At 38.1% G+C, this 24,401-nt stretch overlaps 1 long non-coding RNA gene across 1 annotated transcript in view; it reads right to left on the bottom strand.

Moving 5' to 3' along the window:
* Window positions 1-24,401, bottom strand: part of LOC111562524 (uncharacterized) — a 118,278-nt gene that overhangs the window by 8,203 nt on the left and 85,674 nt on the right. Inside the window, exon 3 of the long non-coding RNA XR_008602788.1 lies at window positions 17,403-17,478. This is a non-coding gene — a long non-coding RNA (uncharacterized LOC111562524). The remainder of the gene's footprint in view (window positions 1-17,402; window positions 17,479-24,401) is intronic.

Raw genomic sequence — 24,401 nt, 5'->3', positions numbered from 1 at the left:
CTTCCTCTGCTTTCGAAGCTTTGAAAGCTTACCAATGCGACCCGCTAAAAAGCTGCTCAGAACATTTGAAAATATTTCATCTTTTTGTCATCTGTCATTTACAAGCTGCCTTCTCTTTCATGGTCCATCTGATGGAAGGAAAAGTCAGCTGGCCAAAAACATCAAAGATACTGACACTTGGCCTGCACTTTTCCATCTGCGGAGCCACTTGCCTTCATAGAAAAGAATCTTTGCCTGTCAGTTCTTATAACCATCGTGACATACTGCAGTTATGGTCTTATTTACCCCACTCAAGGAGGGGTAGTGACGCCTCGGTCAATAAATCAATAATCCAATAAATCATCCTTTTTTTTTTTAGTAAAGACTGTAAATCTTGTGACATGATTCAATGGTGATAAAACCTCTAGAATTATTTTTAGACAAAGCTGTTGCCTTCAAAATAGAAATGTGGAACATCACAGATATTGACAATGATTTTATGCCAAAAAATTCTAGGGAATGTAATTTGAAGTGGCAGGTTCATGTGAATCCAAGAACAGACAGTGGAGATAAACAAAGACAACAATAACAAAAAAAATGAAAAATAAAAGCAGAATGTCGTTCTATCCAGACTAAAACCCTGATTTCTATATGTTTGATGTATGTCCTCTTTCTCTAACACAGAAGTAATACTGACCAAATCTGGTAACCTTAAGAATACGTCTACTTGCATTTTTGCAAAGAGCTAGATGGACAAACAAACAAACAAAAGACCCTGATGTTGCTCTCAATTGAACACATTAACAAGTAGCTGTTAACAGTTACTGGATTGAAGTACTAAACTTCAGGCAAAAACTTCAACAGTTTGAAGTACATACACTGGTTCTTTTTTATTGCTGATTGCGGAAGTATTTAAATTTTCTGCTTTATTGCATGCTATGTTTCCACTGTTTACATTTAATAAGAAAAAAAAGATTGGTAATATGCCTGGCAAGATTGTGGATCAACAAACAATGCTGACTCCTTTGTGAGTTCTGAGATGTTGTTGTGGTGACTGTTGTTGGTAAATGTCTGTATGTAGTGTGTTTTCTGTTGTTCCCAAAGGACAATGTGTAAAACTAACCAACATCTGGATGGTCAATATGTTTCTGGAGCCAGCAGCTGGTTAACTTAGTTTAGCATAAAGACCGGAAACAGGGGAAAACAAGCTGATTGACTCTGTCCAAAGGTGGCAGCATGCAGGTGGATTTTATTATTGGATATATGCAAAGCAACTGCTGGCTGAAGCTACTGCTACAGACAAGAGAGTGGTATATATCATGCCATGCAAGTCATGACAAATAAGCATGTTTTCCAAATCTTACAAGCCATGTCTCCTAAAAATTACATTTCTATGCAACCAATCATCAAACTCAGCTACATTTATATATTTTCTTCCATTATTATTTGTTCCTGACTTATCTTAAATATGTTTCTGGTCAACAATCTCAGCCATTTACTGAACTGCTTTCCAAATGTTATTTCTTTTCAGCCAACTAATGATAAATTAGATGGGGCAAGGCTCTTCATCCTGCTAATCTAGAAACATGAAGAAATACTTCAGACACAAGGACAGCACACTGGTGCATTGACAGTGAATGACGCTTTAAAAATGTTGTAAAATAGTGTATTTTAGCTTAAAACTGTGGTATTTGTCTGAACTCTAATCAAGAAATGGGGCCTAACCTTACCAAACACCAAGTGAAAATGAAAATACTGTAACAGACCAATGCCATTTCCACCCCTCCATCCTACTGCTAAGAATTTTGCTTCTCTTTGAAAGTCACTTTCTACAACATATTGTTACCTTACCAGTAGAAAATATATTTTCTTTACAAATAGAATTGAGAATACAGCTGTGTTTGAATGATTTTTTTTTGGGGAGGAACAGGGTGACTTCATAACTACAGTTAGCACAAAGTGAAGGTACCATTGAACAGATGGAAATGCAACACCTTTAGTTTGCTATTTTTGTATAAAAATCCCCGAAGGAAAAAGACTTTAACACCTGCCACCAGGAGCTCATGGTATTTTGCCTTGTGTGATATTTTGACATTGGATTTCCATGCTAAAGTACTGTGATTTTTTTCAAGTCCCTTGGTGAATTTGAAAAGGTGTACTGGTTTATTTGGGCAGCTGGCAATGAGGCATCACAAGATCTGTCTGTATGCTTATCCATTGTAGTTTAAATATGTCCATGGGGCTTGCTTGGGTTGGCTCTAACCATTAAGAGTGAAAGCATGATATATGAAGCAAGCTTAAGAGAATAACTTGTGTGTGCTTTGCCAGATCCCAAGACAATCCCAATTTAATTGTGCATTAAAGACCATGCACTGCGTCATTTATTACATTGTTTATTTATCCACCCCAACCCCCCCTTATTCCTATTTGAGCTCTAATTAATCCTGCGCAGAAATCTCAACTTCATTAACTTGGGCAGCTCTAGGCCTCAACTGAGGTTAATTGCTAAAATAAAAATGGAAAGATTTTGTTCTGTGCAACCAAACAGTGGGTGTGATAGTATTACAGGAAATATGCAGCATGCATTTGAAAGGTCACATTTCACATTTCTCACTATTAGATGTGGATATAATATGCATGCAAAAATTAAGACATTATCCAAATTAATTACTTTCCACCAAATGAAAGAAGAGATTATTTTATGAGTATCAGTCAACTTTGCTGTCATTAGGAAGCAAAGATTTAATCCTGCTCCAGCTAAAATGCTAAGTGTCTAATAAATAGCTACTGACTACCAACACAAGATGCAAAATGAATGCTAAAAAAAGTGCTTATAGTCATTTTGTGGACTAAACCACAGGAGATTATTTGGGCTGGGTCACCAAGGGCAGTTCCTAAGATCACAAAAAAGTCACAAAGACTCCAATAAATTAAATAGGAAAATATAACATTAAATGATATTTCTGACTCTGTGGTTTCAATCATATATATATATATATATATATATATATATATATATATATATATATATATATATATATATATATATATATATATATATATATATATATATATATATATGAAATTAAGTGAAGTTCGTAAATATTTACAACAAACTAGCTCACAAGTCTATAGTGCACCACATAGCTCTTGTCAAATAAGGTTGCAGATTCTCGCTGCAACATCTGGCTCCCAAACACAAGGGCTTCGGGGGGCGCTTAATCACATGTACGCAAGTACGCACATATGTACACATCATTACACACAGAGCCACGCACCCTCTCTCAGACACACACACACACACACACACACACACACACACACACACACAATGACTCAGGCTATATAAAGAAAAGGGTGGGGGGATTAAAAAAATGAAAACATTGAATTGGCTCAAAAGTTAACAGCTGTATAATATCTGCAATGGGTCTCAGTAGATGCATCCCTACCGTAAAGACTCAACAATTAATTATCCTGCTGCAGATTCCTGGCAGCCCCTCATTTTACTGACGAGTGCACTCCTGCTGCTTCTTCAAAGATTAACATTTAAAAATTCATCAGCTGGCTTTTCCAGGGTACTCAAAAGCCTCGACTATTATTCCGTAAGAGTATGTTTTATTATCTCTATGTGCTTATTATCACCACCATCATGGCTATGAGGCCAAATTAGGAGCAAAATGCTCGACTTGCTCAGCCAGCTCACAAGAAAATAGGAGAGACTCACCCACCAATATCTTTAGGGCTTCAGGCGACGGCTGGACTGCATGCTACTTTAATATGTGACTGTATACCCTATATACTGTATACACTATATATGTTAGCTGGAATGTGGGGATGTTGTTCAGAAAAGATAGCAGTAGTACCACAATTTTCAGAAGCTTTCATTCATGTATTGATGTGATTACATTGTAGTTTAATTCTCCTGCTGTTGAACACAGGAGCTACATTTGTAAGAGTCTGCATGAATCCCTGATGTGTTCGCGTACTCCAGGCAGCAGGACATACATAAAGGACATTTGGGTACTCCCAAAATTGTTCTGTGCACGATTGATTGATTCAGTTCACGGGACACTGATTGTGAGTACAACTTTCCTTATTTTGGTACATGTAACTGCATGCTGCAGTTGAAGCATAAGCAGTTCTTACGTCTGCTAACATGGATCATGCGTGCCAGTAAAGTAGCACCAAATAAAGGTTTCTAACGGGGTTAACAGACACCACAACACTTCATATAAAACTGACATTTTGCAGCAATATAAATCCAAGTGTAAGCTGCAATCAGCAGACATTATGCAGGAGTTAATCAAGGTTCCCGACTATCTGCATTGTCCATCGTTCTTCGTAAGGTTTTAGAGCTATAGAGTGGCTGGCCATGCATGCAGGAGTCATAATGAAGCAGCAGTTGTTAGCGTCTCCCAGGCTAATGAAGCAGGGCCCTCGCACCATTTTAGTTATTCATATATGCAGTATAACAGTGTCCTCAATAGGTTCTGTATTTATATTCATGGTGACGATATATTACCAGGACAGTGTCAAAATCTGATCAAAATCTGATCTAATGGGACCTAAACTCTTGGTTTGCAGTATGCAGGGCAGAGACAGGCAACTTGAGGAAATCAGATAAATGGACATAGTGCATACATTTTAAACTCCCTGTTCAATACAATGAAATAACAATATGAAGAAATGATACAGGTTGGTTCAGTTCATGTCAGAAACTGACTGCTAGGTCTTAGTAAAACAAAGGATGGACAGAGATACAGAGAGGGAGGAGTGCAGTACATTTGAAATTATATGATCTGGAGTATATATATATATGATTAATATATATCCAGCATTTACATCAGTCATGCAGTGAGTGTGAAAAACATGGCAGCTGATAACATGCTTGTTTCTCTAATGAGAAGGAGAGATTAAAACAACCCTGCCATCACCAGGGCACAGGGAGCTTTTAATGGTTAACAGCAGATGTTTTGATGACTTCACTTTGTGCCCCAAGAGGCTTATCTTTTCATCAGGCCAAAATTAGCTAAATTGTTTCACCTCATCTGGCTCAATGTGGGGTAAATAGGTGGGATGATTTATTATCAGTTTATTAAGTACCATCAAGTGTTGAGAGTGCAGTTCTTGAAAGGACATGCAGAAGCACAGGGACACACAAACAGCTCTGTTCAAAGTATAAAAAGGGCAAATCTGCAAGATGCAAACATTAATATGCCGGTCGTATTAATTCTATAAGGAATATTTTAATATTATACAAAACAAATATGCTCACAACTGTGTTTAATTCCCAGTGGCCTGCTGAGTGTTTTACACATTGTGCCGCAATGCCTGAGGTCTATCAACTTGTAAATGGCTCGTTGCTGGTTGCAGCCATCCTTAAGGACAGAGAGCAGGGACACGCCAATTTAGTCTTGCAATATGGAGTAGAAAAACAACTGGGAAATAAGGATGCCTCTGGATGTTATTCTGCCACCTTCTCATGTTACATTAGGCATTAGCCCGTCAGTTGGCACTGGCACTTGCCCACAAGCAGTCAGATCAACACAAACATGCACACACAGCCGCATACTGTACACCACTGGCTAGAAGCATGGGGATGATGAACTAGGACTGATGTGTGGCCTCTTATAAAGATTTTAATGTTCTTGTTATCCTTTTGTGTCAAAGTTTTAAAACATATACTATCTATTTATAGGTTTTTGTTTTTTTTTTTAATAATTCAAAGGCCTTAAAGGTCACATTGGAGTACTCATGTTTATTTTGGATCTAAGTTTTATTTGACAATTTCAACATTCCATTTAAGGTGTAGAAAAATCCAGAAGTCTCCTTATGAAGTAGCTTATATAAAGCTATGCTCACTTGTAACCCAGGCAGGATTAAACAACAATCTAACCACTGTGAGAAATTAATGGACTACAACATAGAAAAGACAAAATCAAACCTAAAAAGTTGATAGAAACATTTTTGTCTTGTTCATGTCTTTACTGATAGTAACTCACGTGTTTATCGTGAACTAACTGGTGTGTTGTCTGAGAGAAAAGCAAAAAAATGTACTATAAATGTAAGATAATACCTTCATTCCCCATTCTGTAGACAAAATGCATTATTGAAATTTACAAATGCTAAACAACAACAACAAAAATCTTCCTTTTCACAATTTTCATGCTGCATCATTTAAAGAATGAACTAAGAACCCTGATGATCAAGAAACATCTCTCATTTCTTTTACCATATCACTTGAATGAAATCTAAATTTTGAGGGGAGGAGGGGTTGATAAGTAATTTTACTGAATAAATCATATATTAGCACATAAAGGTACATTTTCGATATGCACTGCAGTCACCTAACACTGTGTCACACTGAATATTGCGACTGTATATTCTATTCGTGGCAAATCTTCCATTTGCTCTATAGTTCACTCGTATCAAGGGTGTACAGGGTGCAATTTGTATCATACCGTGTACTATAGCTGAATGTGTTCCAAGAGATTGTTTCAAATATTTAGTTTTCTTTAAAAGTGAAATAATATGAAAGAAGGTTGCGACACTGCAACTTACTGTTCTAAAAACGTAAGATGATAAATTAATTCACGACTGCAAACCAAGTACATCATTTCAGTTGCTAAGCAAATCCTCCCAGATGAGTTTATATTTAGCTATCAGTCAACTTTAAAGTATAACATTATTCAATTATTTAGCAGTTGTGTTTTGATTCAATTTCAGTCACAGTATTACATGTTGTCAACACCAAGCCAAACTCAAAATCCAGGAAATTAAATGATGAAGCTTTACCAAATGCAACTTGATGACTGAGTCATAATTAGAGCTTAGAAATAATCAAGTGATGTCTGTGGAGGAGATGTGGGTGTAGGAGCTGGACTGAAGGTGAAAAAGTTATCTCACCCTTAAAGTCTTCGCTACCAGGAGGATCCTTCTTGAGTTTGGAACAGCCCAGTGGCTCTCAAAGTCTTCTCCAATTATAAAACCAACCAAGACGCTGCGGTACTTCAGAACTGACCACCAAATAATTAAAGAAGAGGTGGCAAGAGGTCATGTTAGAGCAGGCCTCTCACATGACATGACGTCAGTGGAAGTCAGGTCACATTAGAAACTCCAACTAGTTTACGTTCAGTGACAGATTATGTGTGATCAACACTATGAGCAAAAGTTAACCACAGGTCAACAGCATTTTTAGAAGATACGTAAAAAACAATACAGAAATTATTGATCTAGTTAAGATGCTCTAAACAACATGCTGTTTTGCTAATACTGCTGATAGATCTGCCTCACTGTACCATATACACTACCGTTCAAAAGTTCATTAAGGGGTCACTAAGAAATGCCCTTATTTTTTAAAGAAAAGCCGTTTTTTTTTTCAATGAAGATAACATTTAATTATTCACAAATACAGTCAAGACATTGTTAATGTGACTATTCTAGCTGGAAACAGCTGATTTTAATGGAATATCTACATAGAGGTACAGAGGAACATTTCCAGCAACCATCACTCCTGTGTTCTAATGCTACATTGTGTTAGCTAATTGTGTTGAAAGGCTAATTGATGATTAAAAAACCCTTGAGCAATAATGTTAGCACACGAATAAATGCATGAGTTTTCATGGAAAACATGAAATTACCTGGGTGACTCCTAACTTTTAAACGGTAGTGTATATCAATAAAAGATTGCAAACTGCCCAATAAAACTGAGTTGCTTGGGAACAAATGTTATTTCATTATATATCCATTAACTGAAGTTAGTTTCTTGCCATTTATCTACATAGGAGTAAGCAGGTAGTGGGTGATTGAAACTCAACTGAAAATAGACAGCGTCAAGCAAATGTGTCGATAGGAGTGACATATATTACAGTTTGACGAGTGAAAGATTCAGAATAAATAACCTGTGATACGCCAGTACCAAGTGGTAAGATCTAGAGGTGTTAAAAAGCTTATTTTCACTTCATTAGATTATATGCTAACAATGTTACGTCACCATTTCTTTGAGCTCATGAATATAATTTCCAATTACATGATCCCTCGAAACTGCCAGATAGAGAAATGAAACTGGAGGGTTATTGGGCTACTGTCCACTGTTCCTGTTTGGAAAACAAAATGAATATATATATATATATATATATATATATATATATATATATATATATATATATATATATATATATATATATATATATATAATGTGCTCCATGCCACTTATCAAAGAAGAAAATGAATGGCCTGTATCCATCAATCACAATATATTGGGTGGAGGTAAGTGAAAGAATGTGGCTTCGGTGTATTGTTTTGGTGAAACATTTGCATGTAGGGAGGAGAGAAATGTGATTAAAATGACTAAATCACCAAAAAAATAATAAATACTAGCTGGGCTACCTTACTGAGAAATACAAATCCCCAGAAAAACTTGAAAATTTCAGTTTGGTGGGTTGATCACTCCTGAAGTAAAGTGGATTTTGAAAAAGGGAGTAGTCAGAGAGGGCAGTACTCCACTAAGGTTGCTCAGTCGTCGTATCATTTCTGACAGCTGAAATCTTGACAAAAGTCATGGCAGAAATCATTGCACCATACAATGTGACCATTTAATACAGATGTACGCACAAACAAAATGACCTTTCACTGAGCACAGGCGTGTGTTATGCATGTGTACGTTATGTACGGATACCGAATCACGTGGCCTAAATATGCAGTGGGCGGTGGTAATTGATGACACTCAGAAACACCCCCACAATTTAATCAAGTGTTCCTTGTATCATTTTCGAGGGATAAGTCCTGATAAGTCCGCAGCAGTAGATTTGTAGTAGGATCGCAATCACGTGATGGTCAGCAGGCAACTGACATAGTGTTCATGTGCTGTCATGGTTACAGTGACGCTGTCGCTATCTCGCAATGATACAGAAATGTTTAACAAATCCACGGATCCAGATTGTAAGCCGCATCACTGCCAAAATCTAATCACTTGGTCCTTGTGTTATTTCTGACTTTCCCTAAAAATTCCATCCAAATCCGTTTGTCCGTTTTTAAATAATGCTGCTAACAAACAGACAAACTGACACTGATCCTCACATAACTCCGTGAGGCTACGCCTCCTTGGCAGAGTAATTAGTAGCCAATGGCAGGTTTATCCCTGCAGTCTACATCCTTTGTGTCAGAATAGGTGACCCATGTACTGCAATGTTCAGGTAAATACAGAGCTTAAAGTCCTGCTGGCAAAGGGAAGATAATATCTATTAATTTGCCAGTTGTGAATCAATTCTGCACCTTTAAACTGTTTTGACATCTATTTGTTAAGTACTAGAGTATGTAATAATTTACTTCTGAGATGACTGAACTAATTGTCTGTTAAGAGAGAGTAGCATGGGGCCAGTCAAGACCCAGAAATAATAGAGCACTGAATAGACATTCATTGAAACTTTAGTGCAGACACTTTTCTGCTCAGTTGATCAACTTATATTTAGCAGTAAACTAATTGCACAGCACCATACAATCAGTCAACTTAACTTGTCCTCCTCTGCTTGTTACAGCATACCTTTATTCCTCATTACACTTTAACTCTTCTATTTAAGGTTTTGTCCAGTCAGTGAGCATAAGGAATGGAAAAGAACTGGTTGCCACAGCATATTCCAGCTCATTTAATGTGTTTATAACTTTTAAGTTATTATAAATTCCTTGAACAACTGCTGTTAACTGCTCTGTCTCGTAGACGCATAGGTAATGGAGATTGTGCCTTTGCTTTAGCAGCCCAAAGCTCCGGACTGGCCTTCTTCTCACTATCAAATGTTTCTCCTTTATTGGAATTTTAAAGGAAAATCCTAAGATGTAGATGTTTTCTGTGGCGTTTGGTTGCTCTTTGTACTGGTAGAATTTTATTTTACAAATGAATCTTAAAAGTTGTGACTGATTTGCCTTGCTCTTGTTATTTCATGCAATTTTGTTGTGTTTTACAAATTGATTTCATGAGCTGCCATCCCATCTTGCTTTCTGCACATATTTTTGTTTGCTGCTAGACTGATAACATGAGTAGCATTTTGTTTAAATGTGGTACATATATGTAACTTCATTTGATTTGAAATGAACGTTAAGAATCTCGAAATCACTGTCATGACGTATTATTTCGGAATTTGGCAGATTTTTTTAAAATAATCCCTTACATGAAATCATCAGATTTGTGCATACATATCTGACTTATAAACAAAGCCCAAGATGTCTAACAGTCACATTTAATGGCACAAGAGCTTAGTTAGTGTAAGACTTTGTAAGTTATGCAATATAAGGGGTAATTAAATGTTATACTATCCAATCAACCCATTATATCAACTAATCTGAAGTTAAAACATTCTCTTTTCCATTACGGTCTAATTAGCCAGGAGAATTAGCCTATCAGCAGTACAAAGAATGAGGGTTTCAGGATTCTCAAGTCAGCACAGGCCTTTCTGTGTTGGAGTTATCACATTCTTCTCCCACATGCCACAGACACGCAAATCAGGCCCTTTAAAGGGTCTAAACTAGCTTTAGTTCAAAACCCTTGCCATTTATCTTGGTTAATGAATTGTGATAGAAGATTCAAAATTGCCTCAACAAATGAAACCACGTCATACTTCAAACATTTGGAAGCTGTTGTTATACCTCATGGTTTGGGGCTGATATTTAACTGGTCATCTGTTCAAGAAAAAGTAGTTCCTCCATTGAAGCTACATTCTACACTGCATTGTCCTAAATGCTGCTGTGTAACATGGACATCACAAACACGTAGGCCTTCTAGGTCTACTTGAGAACAATGCAAGCTGTATGCGTGGCAGAAAACAGATGCAGTTATTGTTTTGTGTGCTTCAGTAGTTCCCTCCAGCCTCAAAGCAGCCAAAAGAATGCTAAGTATCGAGCCGATCCTGCCAGGGTGCAACGCTGTGAGCTACTGACTGCTTGATGAGATGAATTGAATTATTAGAGAACTTCAAGGCAAATTAAGGAGCATGAAGCAACAGACCATGTAGCAAAGTGATGCTGGAGAGAGTCAAGCAGAAAGATGTGGTTGAAACTTTTGAGCTAACAAGCATTTGTTTGCATGTTACAAATGGCCTAATAAACTGCAGGTGAAGAGCGGCTTAATGGATTTTGCTAGTTGTTTGTCCATCTGAGACATTATATACCAGTAGTGGTCTGATTTTACTGGATCCTGGAAAAAATGAGGAATCTTTGCGATGTCTAATCCACAGGTAATGTTGCACAGATGCAGCTGAAGATGGAGTGAATCACCTACTGAAAGAGGAACTATGATGGTTTTATTATTGTGATAGGTGACATTTTCAGTCTGCTTAAAGAAAAGCTTCTGCTCCATTGCAGAATATCTCATTATTAGGATTAAAAAAAAAACACACTCAGCCTTTTTTTGACCATTAATCTATTGTGCTGGTTTTTTGAACGGGTTGATTGGTCCCACAGCTGTACGCTATAGGCTGTCTGTCTTATGAAAAACAGAGCCCTCTGAAATTCATCTTGCAACCCAAACCACGTCAGCTAATTGACACTCAAACAAAGCTGAGAGAGCTGCAGTCTGCTGCACTGATTGATGGACGAACATGAAAAGTAGCCTGCCTTTTCCCATTGTGTGACTATTCAATCAAACCTAGGCCAGTGTGGCTGGCTGGCATCAATATGCATGGAGATAGCCTGTCACCACTTTTCTCCACTTCTGTGTGAAGCAACACAGTCTGTCTGTTTTTCTTTGTTTGTCAAGGTGCTATCCATCTGTCCACCAGTGAACATTGCAAGAGAGTGGCCCGCTGCACCCCATTTTCATCAGTCTGTTGAAGAGTTAGGAAGGAAAGCCTCAGAAAAGGATATGTTGCACGATTTCCCTCGGCTGCCTGTCTTTTAAGTTTTCCTTTTCGTCATCACATTTCCATTTGTACTCATGTTAACCGGTAGGCTGTTTGACTTTCATGTAATAAACAGAGCACAGTATGATGTTTTTTTAAAGAAATCTCATTAAACAGACGGCTAGGTTGAAAATAGAAATTTGAAATCATATGATACGTATTATTTTGTCGACTGAGTGATGGAAAAGTGATTTTGGTACAAATCTACTCAGCATGAACAAGGTGGCTGCCAGGCACACTGGCCTTTCATGTTGTATTAAATTTCAGAATGAATTGTGTAGTGTTTTATAGCCTTTTTTGGTAACAGGTGAAACAAAAGGAAAAGCAGTGAAATGCTAGAACATGCTACAAGGAGAGCAACTTCCTTGACTTTCTTGAAGACAAAAGACATCATCCTAAGACTTCTTCAGCTTTTAAGAATCTCCCCAGGTCCAGATTGGCCTCATTTTAACACTGTAGATATGTCATGACATCAAAGACCTTCACAAACATCTTGAAAGAAAAATATTTCTTAATATAAACATTATGATCATTATATGATCATCATGTAGTAAATAAGGTCCATAATTTAGAATTTTGCAGAATTTTAAGCACAAAATGACCTTTCGAACCACATTAAATGAAAAACTTCATAGGTCTCCTGATGCTCCTTCAAACAGGATATTTGAACAGATGTTGTGGGCAGAGGAAACAGGGTCCTGTCATTGTGTCTCACTTGTGTACGCACCTGTCAGGATTCATAAGATGGGAAGTAGGTCAAAAGAAGAGATGTATTTTAAGGACAAAGGGACTAGTTGACCTGAAGGGGAGGTCTGCATTATGTAAATGTAGCTTTTAAGATCGGAATTCAAAATATTTGACACTTGCACGATCTATTTTTCTGTTCTATATAAGCTGTGTTTCTATGAGGTGATTTTGCATTGTTTTGTCTTACCTGTGTTACTTATGTGAAATTATTGAGTAAATCTTGGTGGTGGATCACATGGGCTGATCTGAGGTCACTTGTTAATAATTTTTGAGGAGGATTCTGTGAGTGAGTAGGTATGACAGTATCTATCAATACACTAATGTGAAAAAACTATTATAATTTGATGTTGTTTTTTATATATATATTTATATTTGGACAAGCAAACATTTTATGCTCTTTAAAACAGAGGTAACATGCTGAAACAAATGGTAAATTAAACTGACATCTTGTAGTCATTTTCAAAGCTCAAACACATAAAAACAGATCAGTCACACTGAAAAAGGACACATACCCCTTTCAAATCTGTAAAATTCCATTCAGGGGATCCAGTTAAGGTGCTAATGATTAGAAGCTCCTCAGGGGATGACAGGTGGAACCAGTTTTATTTAAACCTCTGACATCTAGGGTCTGGTGTTCGCTTTGGTATTGAGGTGTGTGGTGTCGTGGCAGCCATGAAAAACGAGGGTAGAAATGTGATGGTTTGGGGTTGCTTCAGTGCCTCAGGGACTGGGCAGCAAGCAATCATCGATTCAGCTATGAATCCTGCATCATATCAAAAAGTGCTAGAGGATAATGCGAGGCCATCTGCCCGAAAGTTGAACTGGAAGTGGACCTTTCAGCGGGATAATGATCCTAAGCACACTAGCAAATCCGCTAAGGAACGGTTCAAATAGAAGAAATGGAGGGTTATGGAATGGCCTAGTCAAAGCCCAGATTTGAATCCCATTTTAAATCTGCAACTGAAGGAATTTAGTATGGAAGAGCAGTAAAAAAAAAAAAAAAAAAAGAAAGAGCAAGTTGGTGTTGGAGACTGTTGGACAAGAAGTTTATGCTCAGGAGGTAATATTATAGCTTCTGGGGCCGAGAGTATATGTACTTTTTCCACAGAAGAATTACATTTATTGATTGACAAAACAAAATCTCCTCATGGTTCAGTCGAAGAATAATATCTTCATCGGTTTTAATCCTTTAATCAAACTATATTCTGTTTCACAGATGACCTACAAGCTGATTAAAAAAAGGTCCAAAGTGCTTTGCAGATGAGTGATTAACTGATAATAAAGTGGAAAAGTGCAGACCACAACGGAGTAAATTTAAAATTTAAACAAAAAAAATTCAGATGAACCAGATTAAAATGATAAAACCTAAAAATAAAATAAAATAGAAAAGAAACTGTCAACATAAGTACAATAAAACAAGTGAATAAAACAGAGTAAGTGGTGTCTTAAAACCAAACTTAATCAAAGACAGGCAGGAGAGGTAGGTTTTAAGATTTCATAACTTCCAGCTTCTCCCAGGTCTGCAGGTACATCGTTCCAGTGTCAAAGAGCATAAAAGCTAAAAGCCTCCTCACCAGAGGCTTTAGTTCTGCACTCTGGAACAGCTGTTGACGTGGTATAAAGGAGTTCAAATGTTTGCTTGCCCAAAAATGTCAAAAAGGCCAACAATTTCCATTTACTTTTTCACACGACTATGCAGGGTTCAGAGCACTAAGCACCCTGAACACGATGCACCAAACAGGCTTAATCAAATAAAATTAATTCATTCCTTAAATAAAGCCACAATAGAAATGATAGTACATGAATTATACTTGAGTTCCGAAATGATTTTAACAATCTAATTTAGTTGGAGGAAAATGAGAGGGCTGCGCATCAAATGTTCTTGGAATTAAATGAGAGAGAAACCCATTGTGCGTTTTGAGTCTGAAAATCATTCCTCAGAGGACGCCACACCTCAGTGGTCCAAACCCAGAGCAGGGTATGGATGCAAGGGGGCATCTGTTGAACTCAGCACTTTAAAACCATTTCTTGGCACCCTTTGCATGCCCGGGTAGATCTGTCTCCTTTGATGTTTCTTTTAAAATTCAACTGATTTGAGTGCGAGATGAAGCTAACAGTGTGTGAGAGGTGGTAAAAAGGCGAGAGAGGAGACAAAGGGTAGATAGAACCGTATTTCGAGCATTTGATGAAAGTTGAAGAAGACTTTGTTAGGATTGTTTTATGAATTTTAATGATGGAGATTATTTTTGACTCGACTCATAATCTATTTGATGTATGACGTTTGGTGTGCAGTTTTCTTGTTTGAAATCAGCACAGCATGAATATCCTAGGCACTGGAGAGTCAGAAAAGATGTTTTTTTTTAGTTTAATAGCAGTATACATGGCACTTTTAGCAATGAGTTCAACCATCCTTATTTCTTTTTCTTACATTTATTCAGCAAACACATCATTTCTTGTACGTATCTTGCTGTTCTTGATGCAGCACAATCTAAAGAAACACTATGTGTCCCGATGGTTATGTCTGGCTCATACAGTCTAATATTCCAGAAGGTCTTTGTGCTGTGTTTATCCTTGGATAACTTGGACTAGCTAACTTGCATGGACCAGAGGAACACATTAACCTCTGTCCTTGGTGTCTTACTCATGGCACAGTAAATTCACCCAAGACAGTTCTTACTTTTCCATCAAAAGGACACGAGTTCCCTTGAGGTAGAAAGCTTTGTGGCTGCAAGGCTCCGCATTTCACATTTCCATTTGAAAATTGATTGAGTTCAGTGCTGATAAGTTTGAGAAATAGAGTTTTTTCGTCCGAACGGTGCCAATGAAGCACACAATCGAAACCAGTTGTCTTTTCATTGTGATCATCAGTTTGAATATCATTACTTTGAATATATAAAAAACTTAGCAGTTAAGCTTTTAGAGATGAACTCAAATGTAATTTTAGAAACACAAACAGGGGTAATTTCTATGGCACAGATATGCACAGATCTAGTATTACTTTCGCAGCTCATGTGATTTTAAAATGACCCCTCCATTACTGATTTTTGTGTCAAAGTCTGCATTTTCCTTACATTTACTGACATGATATGAAATTAATAGGCAGCCACATAATAGATACTGAGCCGGCTGAATGGCCGCAAAATGTTCCTAATGGCATGCTGTCATGTATGACAAACCATTTTTAGATGTAAGCTTTTTCTTGTAAGTAAGTAATCAGAACTGGATTTTCACATGTTCACATATGATTAAAGTCACAGACAACCTCTACACTTATTAAAAATTACTAGAGGTTACCAGGTAAGTCAGTCATATGCAATTTTGGGCTGTAGCTAATATAAAAAGAACTTCAGTATCATTGTTAATAATAATAATGGCTTGATTTTTAAGTTGATTTGTCTCTTTTAGTCACTTTTAATAATCCTATTAGACATCATAGAGCTGGAGTGCTCCATAATGAACAATATAATAGAGGAATGCCAGTCAATGTGTAGCACATTTCACTGCGCTGCTCTAAACTCTCGATACAAAATGACACAAAGGTCATTTAATTCTGTTAATTCATTTTTACATAATGTGATTAAAACAATGCATTTCATTATTTAGTGCCTGCATTACATGTCATATCGATATCTCAAAGTGAAAAATGAATGTTGGCTATAAGGATGGACAGTGTAGCCAGTAAATGTGGAAGATCAATAATGAGCTGATGGTTAATGCAGATATGGTGAATTTTGCTCAACATTAAATCCCATTTACTGTTCAAGTGTTCCAATTATGGAGCAATGCAATGTCAGCCTGCTTGTTTTGCTTTGATTGATAGAATATACAGTATGTCATTAGAGTATGTATAAATACATACACAGCACAGACCTGAGATTAGCTATTCTCTATTTCATATTTAATGAAGCTGGCATGTTTTTTATTTCACATTATCTTAAATAACACAACAAATGGAGTGGCACAGACAACGACACGGGGCCCTGTAATCTAATATTACATACGGCACAACACCTTTTTGAGGAAATTAATGTAAGCATCTCTTATTGCTCTTGAGACATTTCACTCAGTAGATTAGCCCAGGTTTCTTAGGCAAACTGCTCTAGTTTTCTCAGGATTTATATGCGCCTTTTCACAGCTGTGACTTTTTGCTCTTTCCATAGATGTTTAATCGAATTCAGATCATGACTCAGAGCAGATTCAAAACGGTCCAACGTTTTGTTCCCATCCAGCCTTTGGTGCATTTGCGTGTATGTTTGGGTCAATGTCCTACGGTAGAGGCCATGACAGAGGCAGAGCTGTGACACTGGGTAGCATGTTTTTACTTCAGAATGCCTTAGCATTGTGCCCTCTATGAATTCAAGGCGCCCCAGACCAGATACAGCAAAGCAGTCTTGTAACCATGGTTCACAGTGAGGTGGAATCATTTTCTTTGAAAACTTGAGATATATGTTTTTTTTATATGAACATGGAGCTGAAATGACTTTTAAAAAGGCTTTTATCCTGTATTGAAGAAAATTGTGACGATGCATTTTTTGCAAAATTTGAAAAAGTGGGGTCATCAGTCTTTTTCACACTTGCAATTATAAAGCAACATATGAATCACACACTGTTCTACCTTGATGTTGGTGGTCAACATGTACATTTGTTTCTTTTCCCACCAAAAAACACCCAAATTCAAACTATCCTTCTGTTTGATTTTTTCGATGTTTAAATATTCTCATTCAGACAGGTTGATTTAAGCTCAATTGTAAAAACTGCGGTCATGCACATTTTTTGCGCAGCACTTACCTTGACCACGCTGAGTAATTATTTTCTTCTCTTCTTCTTTTCTCTTCTCTTCTTTCTCTTGCCCATGCTCAGCGTGCTGCAAACAACAATATAAAAGAGCCTAATGAGTAAGTTTCTTCATTTATAAAGGCTGAATGACTGATTACAAGATTGAAGACACTTCTGACAGGCAAGAATTTGGCCATTTAAACAGCTTCTTTGCTTTATTGCATGGCAAACTAAAGACATGAAGGCATAGATACCTTTTATTCAAACTCTTTATATACTGTTAAGTGTTTGGTTGCACTTTTTTTCAGGGCTGCAGTCTTGATATCAGGCATCAGGCACTTGAAGCACAATTCAGTGCACATTTACTCAAATCTACAGTCTTCCTCACCTTAAGCAAAGCATCTTTGTTGCCTAAACCTCGGCACGCTCAAGATACAAAACCTGCTCTCTGGAGTATAAATCCTGTACTTGAACCTCAGAAATAACCACTTCCGTGATGAATTCTGAATATATTTTCTTCATACAGTTGTTTCCTATATTTCTACACTTTCAGGACTTTTTTTTTTCTATCTCAGCTCTGCAAGACGGGTAGATTGACACAAATGAGTATGTGTTTGTGTGACCGAGGGAAAGACAGAAAATGGGAGGTGGTAACTCCCTCGCCTATACAGCAATCTGTGACCATCTTGAGCTTCTCTGACAGTGATCAAGTGTGGCTTACTGAGACAGCTTAGGTGATCGAGGTGTCCACAGTGGCAATTCATCATGCTATCAGGGAGCACAAAGATGACAAGCTGTTTTACTGCTTGAATCAATTTTCTACAATTTTAACTGCAACATGCCTTGTGGTTGAAATAGAGCTCTGTTCTCCATTATGAGTTCTCTCTTTCTTGAAAGAATCAAGTCAGTTTAAGACGGAGTAAGAACTAAGAAACTGGCTATAAACAACTCTAAAGAGAAGAGCCGGTGAAGCCTCAAAGTCATGTGTTCATCAACTGTCAGATGTCTCCCACAGCTGCCAGCCAACCCAGCCCTGCACAAACAAGCACAGTCAAATTCACCCAAATTTTTTCTTTTCAGTAGAATACCACTGTGGATAACAGTGCGCTATTAATTCGAACAACGGATCTAATCACAGCAACAGCATTAAAACATCAATATGACATCACCAATTATAAATAATCATCTCTATGGAGAAGGAATGTCAGCTATTGAGTGGGGAAGCTGCTGAAGCCGATTGTCTTTGAAACGGAATTAAAACAGCTAAAGAAATAGCAATAAAGGAGGGACAGGCAGGAAAACTAATAGGCCAAGCAGTCTTGTGTGAGAGGATAGACACAGAGCTAAAAGAATGGGTACCAGAGAAAGGAGTATCAGTGAGATTGCACGGCAGAAGTGCATCTACTGTATGCACGTCCCGCAGGACTGCTCATGCTAGTCTGCCCCGGTTAAAGACACTTTTGTAAAAGACAACAGAATCATTTATTGAACTAACATTAAAATTTAATGCTAAATGGCATTCCCATGCTGTTTCCTATTGTTTTTCCAAGTGACTTGATAGGCTTTTATTGTTCCCTTGTTGCCTTTATTATCTGGGGGCATTGTGTTCTGTTTCATTTTGTTTCCTTTTTCTCCTTCCTCACTCCCTTCTGCTGCTTCTCTCTATTTCTTCCACGTGCTCCTGGCCTCCATCTGTTTCTCCAAGCATCTGACTCGCTCTTGTTTTCCTTCTTTCTATGGCTTGACTAGCTGTATCATCCTCAGGAGATTTTGACATGATATTAAGTTATAGTTACAAGGCAATACTGTGATGTAGTTCCTGGGGGAAATCTCTCAGATCTGGAGTATGCCATTTTTACTAGAGGAGGCAGGTGTCTGCCTAGCAGAACCAAACAACGATATATTTAATTTTGAAAACGGATACATAGAACCACCTTGGACCCACCAGGGATTTTCATTCTGGGATGAGAGAATCTACCGTTTTTCTCTCTTAGCCCAGGAGGATGTTAATTCATTGACAGAATGAGCTATGATTCCAGCAGTGACAGGTGTAGGCATAACCAGGTGCTGCCTCGCGATACTGTCATGAAATTTATGTCTCTCATCTCACAGTGAGGGCCTTGTCTATACCAGCTGCTGCAACCTTGTGAGGAGAAAGCTAAGAGGTTTTAATTAGGAGTAAGAGTGTCGTTAATTACACATTCGTTCACTCTCACATAACTGTCCTACAAAGAACTTGCCTTCTGCCTTCTGACCCCTCCCCCCTCTCCTTTCTTGTCGATGCAATACCGCTTTAAGTACCTGAGAATTTACTCCGTTGCCTACCGGGAAGAGGAAAGCAAATTTGTTAATTTGATGAATCGCACTCCTAACTCCCTTCATGCCACCCCTCCACCCCAGTCTCCCAGATCGTTCAGCGCGCTTTCATCTTTGATCTAGGACCCCATGGGGAGTCATGTTTGAAAAGGCAGACCCCTGGCAGCTTTTTCAGATGGCCAGGATTAAGTGAGATGGGGGTATATGCGGCAGATTACTCTCTTAAACAACTTGGGGAACAATGAGTGGAGGAATTTCTTATGAAAAGCACCTAGGTTCATTACTCTAACTAATTTAATTTTTCCCTTTTGTACAAACGAGATGATGAGGTCATAACTCAGTACGAAAACCTGAGACAGAGGCGGTTGCTGCCGACAATGTGATAAAGACATGTAATATGCTTAAGTTCCCCAGATTTATCCTTCAGAGAAAGGAGACTTTAATCTTTCCATATAATATCACCAGGATTTATTAATATTCATTCATTGGTATAATATAGCTTTTGCTATATTATTAATGCCCATTCATGGTTTGTCTGTGAGGCACTACAGGCAACTGGCGCTACAGTACAGCAAAAATGAGATAATCCTAATGCTCGCTTGTAAAGAAAAGTGCATTCTTAATGTCGCTTCACCACAAAAAATTCCTGTCTGCCTTTCTGCTACTAAGGTCTCACAAGGTCTGTGTGGGTTACCTTCACATTCATTGGTTTCTTCCCACAGCCATGGAAGCGAATGTGAATGTGAGTGTAGCCAGCATATTTCCATGTTCTTAGTTGTTTTCTCCTCCTTGCATGGAGGGAGTCTCCAACTCCTCATGAACATGAAGCTGTTTGAAAAGGTTTGATGGATTCCGTAACCTTGTAAAATAGAAGTGTTCAATCTAGATAATGTAGTTAAGTCTGCTAAGTCTACACTTTGACTATAATAGATCTTCATCTGGCATTTTTCTCAGGTTCATTGAATTTGCCTATATCCAGGCTAAATAAAGAATGAGATGCTGACACAAGTACTTTTCTGCAAAATGTAGGAGCCCTGTTTGATTTCCTGTTTCATTATAATTTCATTACCAAATGTTAAGGAAATGTAATGTACTGATAAAGACATTGAGCTTGATGTAGCTCACCGTAGTCCAGCAAACTACTCATCTATAGATAATCTTTCAGGGCCTTTGTGAGCTCCATGGATGGCTGTGGATGACTTCACTAAGAAACCCAGAAAACCAGCAGCAGAGATAGAAATGTATAGACTCTCAAATTAATTGACATCTCTGACATCTGAATTTAAAAACAACAACAACAAGTGTGTTTTAGAGAAAGTATTTCACATTTTTTGAATAACCATAATATCTCTTATAAATTTCAACCAGATTTCCTTTTTATGTCATAGTACAGGGCCTGCCCTCATCAAAGTAACAAACAATTTTCCAGTAATAACTGACTGATTTTCATTCCTCTCAATTTTCTCATCTGAGCAACTTTGACACAATTGCTCATTGTTTTCTATTCCTGGATTATTACGAAAAGTGGGCTGGCATCAGGGATATTGCCTTAGACTGGTTCAAATCTTATTCATCAAATAGATGTTTATCAGTAGAGGTTAGTGAACTTTTCATCTTTGCCCCCTATTATTCTGTCTGTACATAATATCACTGGGTCATATAAATATTTAGTATCGCTGTTATGCGGATGACATGCATATTTATGTTATACTGGAAAACAATGAAAAAGGCAACCTTCATTAGCTATTATGTAACCTGTCAGTCTTCCAAATTAAAGATCAATTTTACAAAAACATCTTAGCATGCTGTCAATAAATGTTACATTTTCTGCAAAAATAGTCTAATAGGTGTAATGTTTGACACTGGCCTTTCATTTGAAAAACAAATCCCAAAAGTCATTAATTCAGGCACTCAATAAATTGAAGAGCAGCTCAGAAATCAGGTCTATTCTTCCTTAACCTTATCGTGGGAAGTTTACACAAGCAGTATTTAATTGTAAATTTATTGAAATTCATTGCAATCGGGGTTAAACCAACTTTAGCTTGTACAAAACACAGTTTTCAATGAATGTCAAACATGATTTCCTATAAAACTCTACAGCCTTTTTATGTAATAACAATAATAATAATAATAGCCATAAGTTTTTTTTTTTTGCTTCCACATGGGCTGCCAAATGCCACTGAAGATGAGTTGGCCTGAACAGCAGCTTGTAGATGACCTTGGCATTCTCATCTCCTTGGCCATCTGGATAGACAATCATCTTTGTGAACACAGCAGACACATTCAGTAATGCAGCCAGGAGAAGTTGGTATCTTGTGGCTTCACCAAAAAGCTTCTGAAATAGATGGGATGGATTCATATTCAAAGTGTATTCTACCATTTGACACTAGTGGCATAGGGGTGCTGGTTTTAGTGCAGGTTTATAAAATATGCCAATTTCCATCTATCCATTAATCCATCCATCCATTATCTATACACCACTTAATCCTCATTAGGGTTAAGGGTGAGCTGGAGCTTATCCCAGCCAACTCAGGGTGAAGGCAGGGGATACCCTGGATATGTTGCCATTCTATCACAGGGCTACATAGAGGAACAAACATGCACACTCACATTCACACCTACAGACAATTTAGAATGATCAGTTAACCTCTGCATGCTTGTGGACTGTGGGAAGAAGCCAGAGAATCCAGAGAAATCCCACACATGCATAGGAAGAACATGCAAACTCCAGAAAGAAAGATCCCAGGCCTAGACGCGAACCGGCATTGTTCTACCTGTGAAGCGACAGTGCTAACTACCAAGCCACTGTGCAGCCCAAATATGGCCATTTTCTGAATATAAATCAATAGAAAAAGATAAAGCATCACCATAGTCTTTCATGTGTGCAAAGGCTTGTGCAGAACGCTCTCCACTGTTTTACCATTAAAAGCACTCCCGATCATGTTGGGATCTGCTCGGGTTCCTCAGGCAGAGGCCGTATAGCATGAATTAAGGGAAATAATTACATGGCTTGAAGCAGGATCAACGGTAAAGAGTGAGCTTAGAGAATGGATGGGACTGCGATTGCACCGGAAAAACAATCAGGGCTGGACAAAAAGACAACCGACTGCCAGCAAGCATATCCCAGACCTCTGGTTCTTGTTGCCTTTTGTTCTTAGCTCCAGCCAGGCTTTCAATTAGCCAGCTTGAGTCTGGCACTCAGGTAGCAGTTTTCGTCTGTTGAGCCAGAGATGAGAATTAAACAAGGTGCTGCATCTATGTAGTCAGCATGCTTAAGATCAACCTGCCCAGAACTCATCAGTAAGCAAAGAGGTGCTGGTGGGCCAAACCAATTCCCCTAATTCTTCTTCTATTCACACTTAGACATATGTTCATCCTTCCCCAATCTGTATTAATCTCTCCTAGGCCTCTCTGATTCTGAACAGATGAATGTTTTATAGACTCAACACCTATTTTGTCCCTTGGAAGCCAGGGCAGTGTCAAAGGGTTGTTTGGAGGTAACTATGTAGATGAGATGTGGACTGAGTGTATCACTAGTGCTCTATTGCCATTGGTTTGGTAGCGCGATGTCACCTAAAGACAAACCAGGTCGAATTCTCTATGGTAGTCCTCATGTTGACTAGTTTGTCAGGTTAGACCGAGTCTGGTCTGTGTCCTCTTTGTTCAGTTGCCGTCAGGCCTGAGGAATTTTTATGCTTCTCACTTATCTTTTCAGCTTGCAATGCGTATTTCATGAAAGTGTTCTCAAAGCAACTGACTTCATTACATATGACTTGGCCACTGACTTCCTACGATGTGTATCTTTCCCTGTGGAGGACCATATACACTTGCTGGCCAAGGGAAAGCAAATAGAGTAAAAATCCCAGAGAAGGCTTCGGTTGCATGAATCATCTGACTTTCTGTACAACCAACCAGAAGTAAACATTTGTCACTGTGTACAAGGCTCTGATGCTGTGTATGCACATTTACATCCAGCTTCTAAAGCCCTGTCTAAGACTCTTGTCCAGCAGTGGCCTGATCCCTGCTAACATGCTGTATTTACAGGATCCACAGATTGTATTGTATAACTGTATCGTGAACTGACCTTCACTGGGGTGATTATTTGGTTTGATCACTGACACAAGCATATTAAAACAGGAAAAAAGGAGAAAGCATAACAAAAACTGTGGCAATCTTGAGAAACTCATGAGTAGAGTTCCAGAGCTCAAGGTCCTCAACTGTGATAGAGTGAGCTGTAGGAAGAGGCAAGAGGGCAAAAGCAGAGGATCTCAGGTTGTGCTTCATTTCATAGGGGATCAACATATCTCAAATGTCATTGGAACCTCTCCTCAAAGGTTATCAGTGGATTTGAAAATCAATTCTAAATCTCACAAGCAGGCAGTGACGGCAAGCAAAAACGTGCCTTCTCGTCGCATAAATTGAAAAGGAAAAAAAAGGAGGAGCATTTTACACACAATGAAGGTGGGCTATTGGCATCTGCTTAAGACTGGAACAAACAGCAATGGAGCAGTTGAGCGGAGATGAAAGCATGGAGTAATTTTTCAACGTGCATCGTGAAGGCTGGTACGAGCGGAACTGCATCACTCCAGAACAAAGGTGGGAATCACATATAAGACTCAAATCATGTGCAGATGCTTTTCTACATAGAATGAAAGTTGTGGCAAATGACGAATGGAACAGGAATAGGCTGAATAA

The sequence above is a fragment of the Amphiprion ocellaris genome, chromosome 1 (assembly GCF_022539595.1).
Source record: "Amphiprion ocellaris isolate individual 3 ecotype Okinawa chromosome 1, ASM2253959v1, whole genome shotgun sequence".
NCBI lineage: Eukaryota > Metazoa > Chordata > Actinopteri > Pomacentridae > Amphiprion > Amphiprion ocellaris.
Note: the sequence above shows the minus strand (reverse complement) of the source record. Positions and strands in the feature narration are given on the sequence as shown.